The sequence below is a fragment of the Cervus elaphus genome, chromosome 22 (genome assembly GCF_910594005.1).
Source record: "Cervus elaphus chromosome 22, mCerEla1.1, whole genome shotgun sequence".
Taxonomy (NCBI): domain Eukaryota; kingdom Metazoa; phylum Chordata; class Mammalia; order Artiodactyla; family Cervidae; genus Cervus; species Cervus elaphus.
Window position 1 is genome coordinate 21,994,605 of NC_057836.1, and position 17,711 is coordinate 22,012,315.

Below are 17,711 nucleotides of genomic sequence, written 5' to 3' on the forward strand. Positions count from 1 at the left end.
GACCAGTGGAGCCACCTGCCCACCAGTAGCCAATTATGACCCCAACATCAGACACCCTGCAGTGGATCAGAACTATCTACCTGCCATCAGCGGTGGGTAGAAACTAAAAGGACGGAAAACAAAGCAATGAAAGCAATTTACATTGCTTATAAGCAACTTGGATGTAGGTTGCAGAAGCAGAAATTTAGAATCAATGTTTGAAAACAACACTCTCAGAGAATGTTGTGAGGTTATTTTTGTATTTTAACTTGTCCTAGGTTATTCTATGACCCATGACCTGGAGGTCTTCTCAGGTGGCGCTAGTTGGTAAAGAACCCACTTGCCAACGAAGGAGACTTAAGGGACATGGGTTCCATCCCTGGAAGAGAAGGATCCCCTGGAGGAGGGCATGGCAACCCACTCCAATATTCTTGCCTGGAGAAACCCCACGGACAGAGGAGCCTGGTGGGTCACAAAGAGTCAGACACAACTGAAGCTACTTAGCATGCATGCACACCACAACTAAGACCCAGGGCAGCCAAATAAATTGTATTTTAAAAATACAATAATAAGGGTCTATGTATTTCCTAAGGTGGTAACAATGCATCTGAAGCTACTACTTCTATAACCAGTATCATGTCCCCTGAGAACTGCTAGAAATGGAAATGATGGTTCCTGTCCCATCAACTGAATCAAAAACTTTGGGAATAGGGCTTAGAAATCTTGTTCACCAAGCTGTCTGTGTGATCTGATGCATGCTCAAGTCTGGGAGACACTGCTAGCATCAATCTAGTCACCATAGTATGAAAAAGAGCATGTGGCCAATTCAAGTAAATACACACATTAATTGATGACAACTAATTGGCACGAATCATTCTCACGATAATGCTAGTTTTCTTCCCAATACTATATATACTGTGGAAGGAGGCTAAATGGACCAAAGTCCTCTTCCTGCTTCCTCCAAACCTTTTAGGCCATCTGTGTGCTATAAAGATTAGCTGTTTCAAAGGGTGACTCTAACTGCTGACCTCCACTTGCAAATAGAGCACAGCGATTCATCCCCTTCTATCCACTATCTGCCTAACTAGCCTAGTCTGAAAAGAAAAGAATTGTTCTCATGTACTGACTGCCCTTGGCTGGCTGTCTCTGGAATTGTTAAGCAGAGCCCAGGTGAGCACTTAGCCCGGGGTTTTTGGCAAGAGACTCCAGAACCACTGGACCAGATCAGCGCTTCTCAAACCTAAAAGTGCTTCAAATCACCTGGGGATCTGGATAAAAAGCAGATTTTGTCAGTAACGTCACCATCTTTGGAAGCAGGGGCAGAAGATCTACTCTGCTCCCCTACTCTATGGGTGAGGCTGGAGATACAGCATTTTTAACAAAAGATCCCCAGTGATTCTGATGAGGCTGATTCTTGAACCACACTTTGAGTAGCACGAGGCCAGTGATCTCCCATCAAGCCCTGAGATTCTGACCTGCAAGCCACATTGAGCTCGCCTCTCTCTCTGGTGTATCCTGTTGCCAATTCCTTCTCTAAAATTGTCCCCAGGGCCAGTCCTGCTCTTCAAGAAAGTTTGCTTGCTCTCCTTTTAGAGCAGCAACAAGAGTAAACACGGTGATCAAACATCTCTGCTGAGTAAAGGAACAACAACTCACATCCTGGACCTTCACACAGACGTTCACAACAAGATGATTCATGGTCAGCATCATGGCGGGGAGGGAGAGAATTCCTGGCATCACTGCCTCTCTTTTAGTCTCTAGAAAGATCAATTTTTTTTTTCCAAAAATAATAAGAGAGTTACTAATACAACACTGTAAAGCAATTTTCCTCTAATTATAAAACAACCACTAAAAAATAGTAGAGAGTTCAGGTACATTCTTCACCCAACTATCTCTAATATTGACAACTTAGACCAATCCTGAGTAGTGTGAGCAGACAGAAAGCTGAGGAAGCCATTCTTGTTCCAAAAGACAACAGGACAGATGGTAGATCTTCTATGGCATTAACAGCAGACAATCCCAGGCAGTGTCCTCAGTGTTGCCTCTTACAGATTCATCTTTTTTAAGGACCTCATTCCTGCTGGATTGATGAGATATATCTCTGCTAGTAAAAACCACTGCATAAATTCTGCCAAATATCTTTCAAGGTAGTAGACGACCTCTCTCTCTCTCCCCAAACCCTCTTAGCAACACTCTTCATGAATCCTCCCGAGAGTCTCCATGCCTGTCCCTTCAACCAGAGTTTTGGCCATGAGATTCCATGTCAGATTACTTGAGTTGGTCTCTGCTTCCTGGGAGCACTAAACACCAGCTCCTTCCTGACCCAATGGCAAGCGCTCTATGAGTGCAACTAGATGCCTGTCTACCATGGACTGCTCACCACCCTGTCCTTACTAGGGCTCTGAGGGGAAGAGAGTGTTTTACGCATTTTCATACGACCAGCCCCTCATGTGCTGCCTGGCACGTGTGCTTCTGAATAAATGCTTTAAATGAGAGCAGAGTAAAAGTTCACTTGAGTTAGACAAAGATTTCTTAGATATGACACCAAAAAAACAACCCATAAAAGAAAAAAATGCCGGGGGCCCAGTTTGTTCCCTGGTCGGACCTAGATCCCACATGCCACAGCTAAAGATCTTGCATGCCTATTGCTATTTAAAGAGCCCACACATGGCAATGAAGACCATGCACAATGCAACTAAGTCCTGGAACAGCCAAATAAATGATTTTTTAAAAAAGATTAACATTTCCATTAAGATAACTATCATTTAAATTATAATTTTAAAAATAAATTATAATCCACTAACATTTCCCTTAAGACAATTACAATTTAAATTATCACTTTAAAAATTAAGTATAATTTTTTTAAATTGTTGACAAACTGGACTTTATCAAAATTAAAATTTGTTCTTCAAAAGTCACCATTAAATGAAAAGACAAGCTACAGACTGGGAGAAAACATGTCTCTTTTAGTTACAAAATAAATTAATCACATGCACTGAACATATCGACATTTTTACTTTATCTAAAGCTACCCTGAAAGACAGTTATCTTTCCATTCATAACAGGTAGTGTTAGTCACTCACACAGAAAAGACAGAGATATATTACATGTCTACTGAAATGAAACCATCTTTCAAATGTGTTTTAAAATGATTTCTTCTGTCTGTCATGTTGGCAAAATACTTTGCACTGTTCAGTAATTCACATTCCCTCTTCCCTTTCCTTCTTCAAATCTCTGAAGAGGCAGCCTCCTGGGAAGCATATTAAAGGGTTTTTAAATGAGTTAATAAAAGAAATCCCTCAATCCTGATGAACAGCATTACTGGCTGAATCTTTGGTCTCAGAACTCAACCTATTGCAATTACAGGCAAAGAGATATATCCAGACAGTGGACCTCTGGGCTGGAGGAACAGACTGCAAAATCATCAAGGAAGGATCTGCTGTGTCAGGAGCAGAACAGTGTTCGAGACAGCGCGGGAGCAGCAAGGATGCTGATTGTGTCCGCCTGAGGATCCTGTCGGCTTGGGCATCAATGTCCAACCTTCATCCTGCCAGTCACATCAGGGATCCCAGGTACAGACCTGGATTCATTGGTCCCAAGTTTCTCATTCTGTATCCCTTACACATAGTGAAACTGAAAGTCACTCAGTCGTGTCTGACTCTTTGTGACCCCATGGCTATGCAGTCCATAGAATTCTCCAGGCCAGAATACTGGAGTGGGTAACCATTCCCTTCTCCAGGGTGTCTTCCCAATCCAGGGATCAAAGCCAGGTCTCCCACATTGCAGGTGGACTCTTTACCAGCTTAGCCACAAGGGAAACCCAAGAATACTGGTGTGGGTAGCCATTCCCTTCTCCAGCAGATCTTCCCAACTCAGGAATCGAACCAGGGTCTCCTGCGTTGCAGGTGATTCTTTACCACTGAACCACCGGGGATGCCCTTACACAGACTGGTTCCCAACAGAGCAGTCACAGATTGTTTAGACAAGAGCAGTCAAAACACCTGCCTCCAGTCCCAAACTTCCTCTCACTTGCTCCCTGACCTCAGACAATTGGCTTAACCTCTCTCTGCCTCCATATCTTCAGATGTCAGCTCTGCTTTTATCCGTTCTACACGTTAGGAATCTCCAAACAGATAACCTTCTGAAAAAGTTTCCATTGGTTTCATTTTATTTAGCTTGAGTTTGGATGCCATGTACCAAGGATGACCCCTTGCTCTACAGATGAGGGGTCAGAGCTTGACCAGGTGAGGGGCAGCCTAAGCCACCCACACCCTGGGGGTGTCTGAGCCAGGGTCCCCAGCCCAAGATGCACCCTGGACCATGTTTTCAGTCTCAAGGAGCCCCTGAGCAGTCAATGAAATTAATCTGTTGCTCTGGACTCAAGGGAAACAATTGCCTCGATTCAGCTTTACTGAAGGTGTTTTGATCTGGTTTTGTCCCAGGTCGATATCTTTAGGAAATGTGTAGGTTTTGTTCTATTTTAAATTGCTTTGTGAGGTTCTTTGGTTTTGTTTTCTCCTTCTTGCTAAGGAAGTCCCAGCTCAGCCCAGTGCACAAAACAGTGTTATTTGGGTTCGGTCTGGGGACTGGGAAATGAGAACGATGCCCCTGAAAAGAGCCGCAGACACAGGGAAGCCCCAGAAGTCTGGGCGTTTGGGAAACCGGGAAGTCCAGCTGTGAGACACCCTGACTGTCTTTGCCCATGGCTGGCCTCCTGCTTTTCTGGAGTCCATGCACATGACCAGGGGAGAATCTCCTCTTTCCAGAGATGTGTGGGGAAGCAGGAGGAATAGCTGCTGTACTGGGTCCTAATCCCATCTAACCACTCTCTCAAGCAACTCACTGAAGGCTTGAGCCTTTGTTTCCTGGAGAACTGTTTTCCTCAACGAACCCCTGAAATGGTTCAATGAAGAACATGTGTAACAATCTGGCACATCCACATTAGTTCTTTTCCCTCTTTCCTGCCTACCAAACTCCATCCCACCTCAATGTATATACACACTGCCCCGCCAGCACCTTAATGGCTCAGTGGTTCAGAATCCGCCTGCCAATGCAAGAGTCATGGGTTCAATCCCTGGTTTGGGACGATCCCCTGGAGAAGAAAATGGCAACCTACTCCAGTATTCTTGCTTGGGAAATCCCATGGATAGGGAAGGCAGGAAGGCTACAGCCCATGGGGTCACAAAAAGTCAAACACAACTTAGCAATGGAACAACAGCTGCCAGCATTACATTTCTATAGTTCTGATTTTATAGAACTCCACATGGGAAAATCAGCCAATGACAATCCCTGAGGGATATTAGACCTTTAGTTTCTAGTCAACTGAATTGTCATGTCTCCTCCTCAAGGCACACATGGCCTTTAGTCAAAACCTTGACCAAAATGAGGTAGTTACCTTGCAATACAACCTGGGGAGTCCTAAAGGAGGAGCCTCCCCCAGGATTAGAAATTTGCAAGCTCATCCCCTCCCTGAGTCTCTTCCTCCTGGTAAAAGCCTGCAGAGGCCATTTGCATCTACTTGGAACTGGTTAGTCAAATCAGCAAATGAACACAAACCCTCCAAGGAATTTGAAACCGGCTTTGGGCAATTCAGCTTGGAGTTCTTTCCTTTCTCTAATAGCCACTAATCCAGTTCCCTCCTGAGGAAAACCCAGAAGAATGGGAAAACTCCAGTGAGGGCTTTCTCCAAATCCACCCCCACCAACAGAAAGTTTTTCTATTGAAAGGGAAATTGGGTTTTGGTTTAGGTGTAATCAGGGTTTTAGATGCTCAGATATAGCTCCCTTGCTGGGAGATGCTTAATTCTCTCCCTCTACTGCCAGTATGAACACCATGGTCATCATTAAATATCGCTTGGGTACCCATGGGCACCTGACCATCCTTGAGGACCATGGAGTCCTTTCCCATGAAGAGTGTGGACTGACTCATCCAACATAAGTATAGGAAGATATGCGACTTTAGGGACTCCTGCACCTTTGTCCTGCTTCTTGGCTAAGACACTTGCCATGAAGAACACCCAGTTCAACGGAAACACCCTAAATGTCCATCAACAGTTGAATGGATAAAGATATGATATATATGTACACACACACACACATATATGTGATGGAATATTACTCAGCCATAAAAAAGAAATAATGCCATTTACAACAATGTGGATGGAACTAGAGATTATCATACAAGCAAATTAAGTCAGAAAGGAAAAACAAATACCATATGATCTCACTTACATGTGGAATCTAAAATATGACACAAATGAACTTATCTATGAAACAGAAACAGATTCACAGACATTGAGAACAGCTTGTAGTGGTCAAGAGAGGATAGAGAAGGATAGACTGGGAGTCTGGGATTAGCAGGTATTACATATAGAACAGATATTTTAGTCTATATTACATATAGACTATTACATATAGAACAGATAAACAACATGGTCCTATTATGTAGCACAGAACTGTGTTATATATCCTACACTAAATCAGAATGGAAAAGAAAAAAAATAATAATTTTAAAAGGGAGAAAAAAGAATACCCAGTTCAGTTCTACGCTCACCTACAAAGACTTCTTCCATCTCAGACACTAAGGTGGCTTAACCAGTAGTCAAGCAGCAACTACACCAATGTTAAATAATTATACGGTGTCATGATGCAGCGGCTCCTTTAGTCTCCCTCCCTTTATAATTCTGGGTGCCAAGGTGCCAACCTTTGGGTGGCTCCAACTTGCCAAAGCACATCCCCTACTGGGAGCTCCACAGAGGAACCCTGTTCTTGGGAGACTGCTCAGGCCACAGCACAGTTCTAACAGGTCCAGCCCAACAGCCCCAGGCCAGTCAACCTCAAATTATTTTGAAACATTCCTGTCCTTTGTTTTTTGAACATTTTTTTTGAAGGAGCTCCAGGTGCTCCAGGTGATATGTAGCTTCTGAGATAGATCAGTAAGCCTCTTCAAATTAAGTAAGAGGAGGGTGGTCTGGTGAAAGGAACACAGGCTTTGGGGTTAGCCAGAGCTGAGTTTGGAACCAGCTCTACCCACCCCTGTAGCAATAAAGCATTAGTCACTAAGTCATGTCTGACTCTTCTGTGACCCCACTGACTGTAGCACATCAGGCTCCTCTGTCCATAGGATTGTCCAGGCAAGAATACTGGGGTGAATAGGCATTTCCTTCTTCAGGGAATCTTCCCCACACAGGGATCTAACCCAGGTGTCCCGCATTGCAGGCAGACTCTTAATCATCTGAACCACCAATGTGACCTCACAAAAACTACTCATTCCCTTTGAGTAGCCAACTTCCTTTCCTACAGTTCTGAAGGGATTCTTTGAAAAGTGGAGAAAATGTATGTAAATGCCTGGCACATTACAGGTATTCAACAAATGATGCAATTCTTCATGGATCCTCTCTCCAGAAAATGGATGGATAGGTAGATATGGGATCTTCTATCCAAAGGCCTTATCTTCCATTCATCAGATCTCACCTAGTGTCTCTCTTTACATTTTATTCTTTTCTCTATTCATTAGTCAAGGGAAAAAAAATTCTAAGAAACAACTTCAGTATGGAGGCTATTCTAGATCTATCTTTTTCCAAATGAACTGAACTCTTTCCCAATAAACAATGTATTAATATATGGTGGGCTTGATTCCCAAGTAAAAACTTCATACTTACACAATACTTACAAGGAGTGCTTGCACATACTATAAATCCTTATTAAAACCCCCATGAAAGGGACTTCCCTACTGGTCTAGAGGTGAAGGCTCTGCACTCCCAGTGCAGGGGCCCCAGGTTCGATACCTGGTCAGGGAACTTGATCCCACATGCTGTAACTAAGAGTTTGCATGCTGCCACTAAAGATCCTGCATGCCACAAGGAAAACTGGAGATCCCACATGCTATAATGAATACCTGGAACAGCCGAATAAATAAAAATAAATATATATTTTAAAACCATGAAAAATAATTTCCCTCTCACTTTAAGGAAAAGGAAAGAGACACAAGAAGGGGTGAAGTTACTTGGTAAAGTTCACATAGATAGAAGCAGGAGAGCTCGGTTTCAAACCAAGACCTTCCAATTCTCCTTTGTTTTTTCTCTCATGTTCTATCATGTTATCCAGGACAGGAAACTCTTCAAACCACTGTCAGCCTTTGACACAGATCCCTCTTGATCTGGCTATTACAGAAGAGAACTCTTAAAGGAGTGAACACAGGACAAGTAAGTCAAGCTGGTGGGAAGAGTTGGGCGTGGCCATGATGTAGAATTTGGAGTCCTGAGATCTAAGTGAAGGTGCCTCTGGTGTTCACTAAGGCAGCAAGGAATAGTATGAGAGCATCAGATGTGGGGCAACAGAGAAAGGAAACGCATCTGAAAGAAACATGGGAGAATACTGGAAATAAACTTCCTGTCAGTCTTCATTTCACCCTGGGCCAGCCTCAGCTCTCTTTGGTACTACACTGACTTCACAGACTTCGATTTTTTTCCCATGGCCTTTTCTTGGGAAGGAGAGGGTATGGTGAAGGGACTGAGGAGGAAAACTCAGGTGAACTCAGCAGGCAGAGGTGGAATATAGCCAGGAGCAGAGCTGTGTGCATTATCAGGGTAAGTGAAAAGGGTCAAAGCCCAAATCAAGAATATAAGCATTGAGGGTATTTGAAGAGCCAGGAATAGCAAGCTGGATATGGGGTGAGAATGAGGATATACACAGAAGCAGCTGCTAAGAGTGAGGATGATCAAAACCATAAGTGTCAGGAGGTAATAAGAGAGGAGGGGTGTGTGTGGTGTGTGAACAAGTGGTCATATTGCTATAGCAGTTTCAACCCCCACCACCCCACACACACTGGGCAGTGTTTATATGTCACTAAAAGTGCAGTTCAAGTCATAGGCATACAGAACATTAGAACTAGAAGGAATCTTACATCATTTCATGTAAATTGGAGCTCAAAGGAATTAATGACTGACCTGAAGCCACACAGCTACCCAGTGGCATAGCTAGCATGCTTCTGTATGGTTCACTGGCTTTGGCACAAAGAGTAGGGAAAACACCTCGGCAAGGAATCAAAGGCGAAAAATAAAGAAAACAGTCTTCAAGAGTTACCAACCAACAGCATAAACACAAAGGCAAAAGAAAAGAGAAAAATATTCTGAAAATCACACATGATATGAAAAGTTACACAGAGATGAAAAGCCCCATACTTACGAAAACAATTTAGTCTTAGGAAAAACAGATCCTGAAAGCAGAAAAGGCATAAGATACAATTCAGAAGGAAATGCAAAAAAAATAAAAATATTAAGTTTATGGACAGTTTGATGCCAAAGTGTTATAATAAACTGCATGCCATAAATATTTGATTTTGCATGATGAAATACAAGCAACTGGTTTGTGTGGGAGGAAAGAGGCTTTATCTGTGATTTAAATTTAAAAAGAGGATGAATAAACCAAGTTTATTAGCTGAAAGCTCGCAATTGGGTGTTCCAATAAAGTGGCTTCCTGCAGGCTTCTCAGCAATTTATAAATGTATCTGGACAGTTTCAGAAACAAGAAATCTACTGAAGCTATAAATTAGACCTTGGTTTTCACTCTTGTCTCAGAAATGATTAGGTAGACTAGTGCCTAAAATCTCAGCATCTTGAATGAACTGAAGTTAGAGCAAAAGTTATAGTATCGTAGTGTAGGGTAACATACAGAAATGTAATACGTATGACAAATATGGCAAGAATGACGGCAAGGAAGGTGATAAATGGATCTATATGGTTACCAGGTTCTTATATTTTACATGAAGCAATATAACAATAACTCTTGGATTCTAAACAGTTAGGAATATTATAACATCTAAACAATCATTTCAAAAATGAAAATAGGTAAATGAATTAAAATGAAATTGTTAAAAGTATACATTTAACCCAAAAGAAACCAGGAGAAAACAATAGAACAGACGAGACAAATAGAAAACAAAGAATAGAATGTGGACAATCAAATTAATAAACACAATAAATGTGAAAAGACTAAACACTCCAGATAAAAGAGATTGTCGGATGGTTAAAAAAGGCAAAATCCAAGTATATGATGCCTATAAGAAATAACACACTTTAAATGTAAGGATAAAGGTAGACTAAAAATAAGTGGATAAGTGGGGGACTTTAACATTCCATTTACACAATGATCATCCAGACAGAATAAGGAAACACAAGGTTTAAATGATACAATAGAACAGATAGACTTAATTCATATTTATAGGACATCCCATCCAAAAGCAGAATATACTTTCTTCTCAAGTGCATAAGGAACATTCTCAGGGAAAGATCACATCTTGGATCACAAATCAAGACTCAGCAAATTTTAAAAAATTGAAATCATATCAAGTATCTTTTCTGACCACAATGCTATGAGATTAGAAATCAATTACAGGAAAAAAAAACTATTAAAAAACACAAACATATGGAGGCTAAACAATACACTACTAAATAACCAAGAGATTACTGAAGAAATCAAAGAGCAAATCAAAAAACACATACAAACAAATGACAATGAAAACACGATGACCCAAAACCTATGGGATGCAGCAAAAGCAGTTCTAAGGGGGATTTATAGCAATACAACCCTACCTCAAGAAACAATAAAAATCTAAAACAACCTAACCTTACATCTAAAGTAACTAGAGAAAGAAGAGAAAGCAAAATCCAAAGTTAATAGAAGGAAAGAAATCATAAAAAGCAGAGCAGAAATAAATGAAATAGAAATGAAACAAACAATAGGAAAAAAATCAATGAAACTAAAAGCTGGTTCTTTGAGAAGGTAAAACAAAATTGATAAACCTTTAACTGAACTTATCAAGAGAAAAAAGAGGATTCAAATCAATAAAATTAGAAATGAAAACAGACACTACAGAAATACAAAGGATCATAAGCGACTACTATTTGCCAATAGAATGGACAACCTGGAAGAAACTGACAAATTCTTAAAAAGATACAACCTTCCAAGACTGAACCAGGAAGAAATCAAAAACATAAACAAATCACAAATATTGAAATTGAAACAGTGATTAAAAATCTTCCCACAAACAAAAATCCAGGACCAGATGGCTTCACAGGTGAATTCTACCAAACATTTAGAGAAGAGTAACACTCAGCCTTCTCAAATTCTTCCAAAAATTGCAGAGGAAGGAACACTTACAAGCTCATACCACGAAACCACAATCACCTTGGTATTAAAGTCAGAAAAGATATCACACAAAAAAGAAAATTACAGAGCAGTATCATTGATGAACATAAGACACCAAAATCCTCAACAAAATACTAACAAACAGAATCCAACAATACATAAAAAGGATAATAAAAAGACTCACATGTCATGAACAACTGGGACTTATTCCAAGGATTCAAGAACTCTGATTCAATATACGCAAATCGATCAATGTGATACATCATATTAACAAACTAAAGAATAAAAACCATATGATCATTTCAGTCGATGCAGGAAAAGCTTCTGACAAAATTCAACACCCATTTATGATAAAAACTCCAGAAAGAGGACATAGAGAGAACCTATTGTTGGTTTTGTTTAGTTGCTAAGTTGTGCCCGACTCTTTTTGTGACCCCATGAACTGTAGCATGCCAGGTTCCTAAGTCCATGGGATTTCCAAGGCAAGAATACTGGAGTGACTTGCCAGTTACTTCTCCAGTGGATCTTCCTGACCCAAGGATAAAATCTGCATCTTCTGTATTGGCAGGCAGGTTCTTTACCACTGAGCCATCAGGGAAGCCCAGAGGGAACTTACTTCAACATAATAAAGGTTATATGACAAACCCACAGCAAACATCTCTCTCAATGGTTAAAAAAAAAAAAAACAAAACTGAAAACATTTCGACTAAGATCAGGAAAAGAAGGATGTCCACTTTTGCCATTTTTATTCAAGATAGTTTTTAAAGTCCTAGCCACAGCAATCAGAGAAGAAAAAGAAACAAAAGAAATCCAAATTGTAAAAGAAGTAAAACTGTCACTGTTCACAGATGACATGATACTATACATAGATAACCCTAAAGACACCACCAGAAAACTACTGGGGTTAATAAATGGATTTGTAAAGCTGCAGGATGCAATGTTAATGCACAGAAATCTCTTGCATTCCCATACACTAACAATGAAAAATCAGAAAGAGAAATTAAGGAAACAATCCCATTTACCATTGCAACAAAAAGAATAAAATACCTAGGAATAAACCTACCTAAGGAAGCAAAAGGTCTGTACTTAGAAAACTATAAGATACTGATGAAAGAAATCAAAGGTGATACAAACAGATGGAGAGGTATACCATGTTCTTGGATTGGAAGAATCAATATTGTGAAAATAACTATATTACCCAAAGCAATCTACACATTCAGTGCAACCTCTATCAAATTACCAATGGCACTTTTCATAGAATTAGAACAACAATTTTTACAATTTGTATGGAAACACAAAAGACCCTGAACAAAGCAACCTTAAGAAAACTAGAGCTGGAGGAATCCCGCTCTCTGACTGCAGGCTATTCTATAAAGCTACAGTAATCAAGACAGTAAGTATTGGCACAAAAACAGAAATATAGATCAATGGAATAGGATAGAAAGCCTAGAGATAAGCTCACACACCTATAGTCACCTACTCTATGACAAAGGAGGCAAGAATATACAATGGAGAAAAGACAGTCTCTTCAATAAGTGGTACTGGAAAAACACAACAGCTACATGTAAAAGAATGAAGTTAGAACATTCCCTAACACCATACACAAAAATAAACTCAAAATGGATTAACAATCTAAATGTAAGACCGGACACTACAAAACTTTTAGAGGAAAACACAGGCAGAATACTCTTTGACATAAATCACAGCAATATCTCTTCTTGACCCACCTCCTACAGTAATGAAAATAAAAACAAAAATAAACAATTGGGACCAAATTAAGCTTAAAACCTTTTGTATGGCAAAAACCATCACAATATTCTAAGGTAATTATCCTCCAATTAAAATAATTAATTAAACTTAAAAATAAAAATTGAAAAAAAAAAAAAACCCTTTTGCAGAGCAAAGAAAACCATGAAAGTGAAAATGAAAGTGAAGTCACTCAGTCATGTCTGACTCTTTGCGACCCCTTGGACTGTAGCTCTCCAGGCTCCTCTGTCTATGGGATTTTCCAGGCAAGAGTACTGGAGTGGGTTGCCATTTCCTTCTCCAAAGAAAACCACAAACAAGATGAAAAGACCATGCTCAGAATGGGAGAAGATATTTACAAATGAAGCAACTTAAAAGGAATTAATCTCCAAAATATACAAAAAGCTCATGCAGCTCAATATCAAAAAAACAAAGAAGCCAATCAAAAAATGGATGGAAGATCTAAACAGACATTTCTCCAAGGAAGACATATGGATGGCCAAGAGGCACGTGAAAGATGCTCAACATCACTAATTATTAGAGAAATGCAAATTAAAACTACAATATGTCTACAAAAAAAATTACAATGTGGTATCACCTCACACTGACCAGAAAGGCCATCATCAGAAAATCTACAAACAATAAACATCAGAGAGAGTGTGGAGAAAGGGGTGTGCTGTTGGTGGGAATGTAAATTGATACAGCCAGAATGGAGAACAATATGGAGGTTCCTTAAAAAATTAAAAGCAAAACTACCACATGATCCAGCAATTCCACTACTGGTCATATACCCTGAGAAAATCATAATTCACGAACATGCACCCTAATGTTCATTGCAGTACTATTTACAACAGCCAGGATATGGAAGCAACATAAATGTCCATCAATGGATGAATGGATCAAGAAGATGTGGCACATATACACAATGGAATATTACTCAGCCATTAAAAGGAGTGAAATTGAGTAGAGACATGGATGGACCTAGAGACTGTCATACACAATGAAGTCAGGAAGAGAAAAAACAAATATCATATTAATGCACATATGTGGAACCTAGAAAAATGGTACAGATTAACTTATATGCAGGGCGGGAATAGAGACGCAGACATAGAGAACAGATGTGTGGACAGAGGAATGGAAGGTGGGGTGGAATGAATTGGAAGATGGGGATTGACATATATACAGCACCATGTGTAAAACCTGTTGTATAGTATATGGAGTTCAGTTTGGTGTTCTGTGATGACCTAGATGAATGGAATGCGGAAGATGGGAGGGAGGCCCAAGACAGAGGGGATATATTTATACACATAGCTGATTCACTTCACTGTATAGCAGAAACTAGCCCAGTATTATAAATCAACTATACACCAATTTTTTTAAATGCATAAAAAAATACGCTATACAAGCAGCAAGCATAGGAAGACAGAAGTGGCTATGTTAATAGAAGAAAAAGTAGACTATTACTGGTGATAAAATCAGAGCCTCTGGAAATAGACATTAATTGGCTGACTATAGAACCTCAAGAGTGAAGAAAAAAAAAAGTTAAAGGGAGGACAAGATACAGTATGTACAGCATTTCCCCTAATTGCCTCTGCTAAGTTGTTTCAGTCGTGTTCAACTTTTTGCAACCCCATGGACTATAGCCCCCCAAGCTCCTCAGTCTATGGGATTCTCCACACAAGAATACTGAAGTGGGTTGCTATGCCCTTCTCCAGGGAATCTTCCTGGCCCAGTGATTGAACCCATGTCTCCTATGCTGCCTGCATTTGCAGGTGGATTCTTTACCACTAGCACCACCTGGGAAGCATAAAATTGCCTCTAGTTTATCTCGAAAATAATTTAAGACAACATGGTTCAAGCACACTCAATTTCCTGAGTTCTCACTATGAAAAATGAAAGACTTTAACTAGCAAATAAACTCAGGAAACACTGAGCTGAGTAGACCCTTCAGCCTTAGGTACAATTTAAATGAATGAAGAATAATATATATCCATTAAACAAATGTTTTGTTAAGTTCCTGCCATGTGACAGACACCAGGCTAAGCATTGGATGAAGGGCATAAACACAGTCCCTACCCTCATGTTGGTAAAGCAGATAAACCAACAAGTCACTAAAGCAGCTGTAAGTTGTGATCATCGTTATCAAGAAAATACTTATGATGCTGATATAGAGAACAACAGATAAGAGAGGAAACCTGCTTAAGATAGGTTGATCAGAGAAGGGCTTCAAAGGGGGTTGACACTGAGAAAAAGCCTGCACAGTGGGGTGTAAAGGCATTCAGGGAGGAAAGGACTTCAGAGATTTTAAGGAACTGAGTCAGAGTGACTGGAGCCTTGAATAAGGGAGTTAGGGAATAAATCTTATGGGAGAGTTCTACCAAATATTTAAGGACAAATCTTACATAAAAGTAGCCACAAAGTAAAAAAGAAGTAATACCTTCCTAACTCAAAAGACCAACATAACCTTGATATTAAAATCATATAAGAAAAAAAAAAACAAGGATGACACAAAAATGGAAATCATGGAACACTCTCACTCATCAAATAGATACTAAAAATTCTAAACCCAGGGACCTTCTTGGTGGTCCAGTGGCTAAGAATCCACCTTGCAATGCAGGGGATGTGGGTTCAATCCCTGGTCCAGGAACTAAGATCCTACATGCTACAGAACAACTAAGCCCAACTACTGAGCCCAGGCTCTCTAGAAACCTCCCTCACACCACAACTGGAGAGTCCATGCGCCGCAACGAAAGATCCCACAAGAAGCCATGAAGATCCCACATGCTGCTACTAAGATCTGACACAACCAAATAAATAACAAATATGTTTTTAAAAATCCCAAGTCCAGCAAAATAATAACACTTAGATAGGCCCTGGAAGGTATTATGAAACAGCCCGAAGCATTACACTTTGAACAGGGACAAAACAATTCACAGTTGCTCTTCATGATACTGAAATATTGACATCTGACTGAGACATAAGCAAATTTATAATACGCAGGACTTATGGTCCCAAAGACACCCAGCTTTCAGATTTATACTGCAAGAGAGAACTGGCTCGATGCAAATAGGTAGATTTTGCCTTTGGAACCGTAGCTCCTTTCCTATCCCTTAGCCCATGAGGTCACCTTAAATGGTCCTACCTTTCTCTCTCAGTAAAGGCTTTGGGGTAAGCTATTCACTAGTTGTAAAAATTCTCTATAAAATCATGGTAATACTCAGTTCCTTTGGCTGCTGTGATATAACTAAAAGAAACAATGCATGTGCTAAGATGCTTCAATCATATCCAGTTGGTTTACAACCCTACAGACTGTAGCCCACCAGGCTCCTCTGTCCAGGGGATGCTCCAGGCAAGAATACTGAAGTGGGTTTGCCATGCCCTCCTTCCAGGAGATCTTCCTGACCCAGGGATTGAAACACATCTCTTACACCTCTTGCATGGGCAGGCAGGTTCTTTAGCACTAGTGCCACCTGGGAAGCCCAAAATAATGCATGGGAGATGTCCATTAGAGCATTTGGGAAAGAGCAGGAATTCAACCTTTTTGTTCTATCTGAAGAATGAAGGTTTTTGCCCTATGTTCTAGGATTGCTGAATTTTCAGGAGCACAGAGAGGGATAATGGAAATAGTGCTCCTGATGTAAAATCTCAATGAGGATGGTGGTCCAGTGTTTAAGAATCCACCTGCCAATGCAGAGGACACAGTTCAATCCCATCCAGGAAGACTCCACAGGCCATGGGGCAACTAAGCCCATGTGCCACAACTACTGAGCCCATACTTTAGAGCCCATGCTCTGCAATAAGAGAAGCTACTGCAACTAGAGAGTAGTGCAGACTCACTGCAACTAGAGAAAGCCTGTGTGCAGCAGTGAAGACCCAGCATGGCAAAACATAAAATAATTTTAAAAATAAAACTTTAAAAAATCTCAATGAGTGACACAAAGAGCAATAAATCAACCAGATTACAAAGCATACTTTGAGGGTAAACTATCAGTTAAGAGCTTAATTTTTTCTCAGTTTGAATTGCCTTTGGTCAGTTTTTTTCTCACTTATAAACATTCTCTTTAATAAAACTTAGTCCCTAACAAGTGATCTCATTAAATCCCTTCTCTTAATGACAATAAAATGTACTAGATTAAATGTATCAAATGTAATAAGCATATTGCTTTTAAAGTATATCTCTGCCAATCCTTGGTCCACCTAAGTGAGTATCATTAAGTCCACACCAAAGCCATCTAACACTTAACATACTGGGAATTCAAAGTTCAGAGTCAGGTAGCATCCAAAAGAAGAATCAAAAGGAGGAGCTCAGTCTGTTTTATGACTAAATAAAGCTCACTGACACTTTGTGAACCCTCCATGCCTAGTTCTTTCTGTTCACTTCTATAGTGAGGGGGAAATAATGGAATGATTTAGAAGCATCTGGCAATAGCTAAGGCATTCATCATGCAAGTCCATTACTGGGACAAGGTATATATCACCTCTGAGAAAGCTATCACCCCATCTCTTCTTATAGCTCTTTTCACTATATTGGGCACTGTAAAACTGCATCAGTCAGAAAGAAGACTATCCTTTTTAAAAAGCATCCAGAAACTAGATGCCAAACCACAACTAGCCCAAAATTAGCTTTGATAGTGATTGGCTGACTGACTACTTAAACTATACTGGTTTCCAATAAAGAATTTTTTTATTATGACTTGTATAATTATTTATTCATATCTTTGCTGCTGCTCACCCCACTCCAAATTTCTTAAGCTCCAGGAAGGAGAGACCATAATTGACTCATGTTATCTATTCTTTATTGCTCTGGTATCAGAAATATTCTCAGGAAAGAAGAATCAA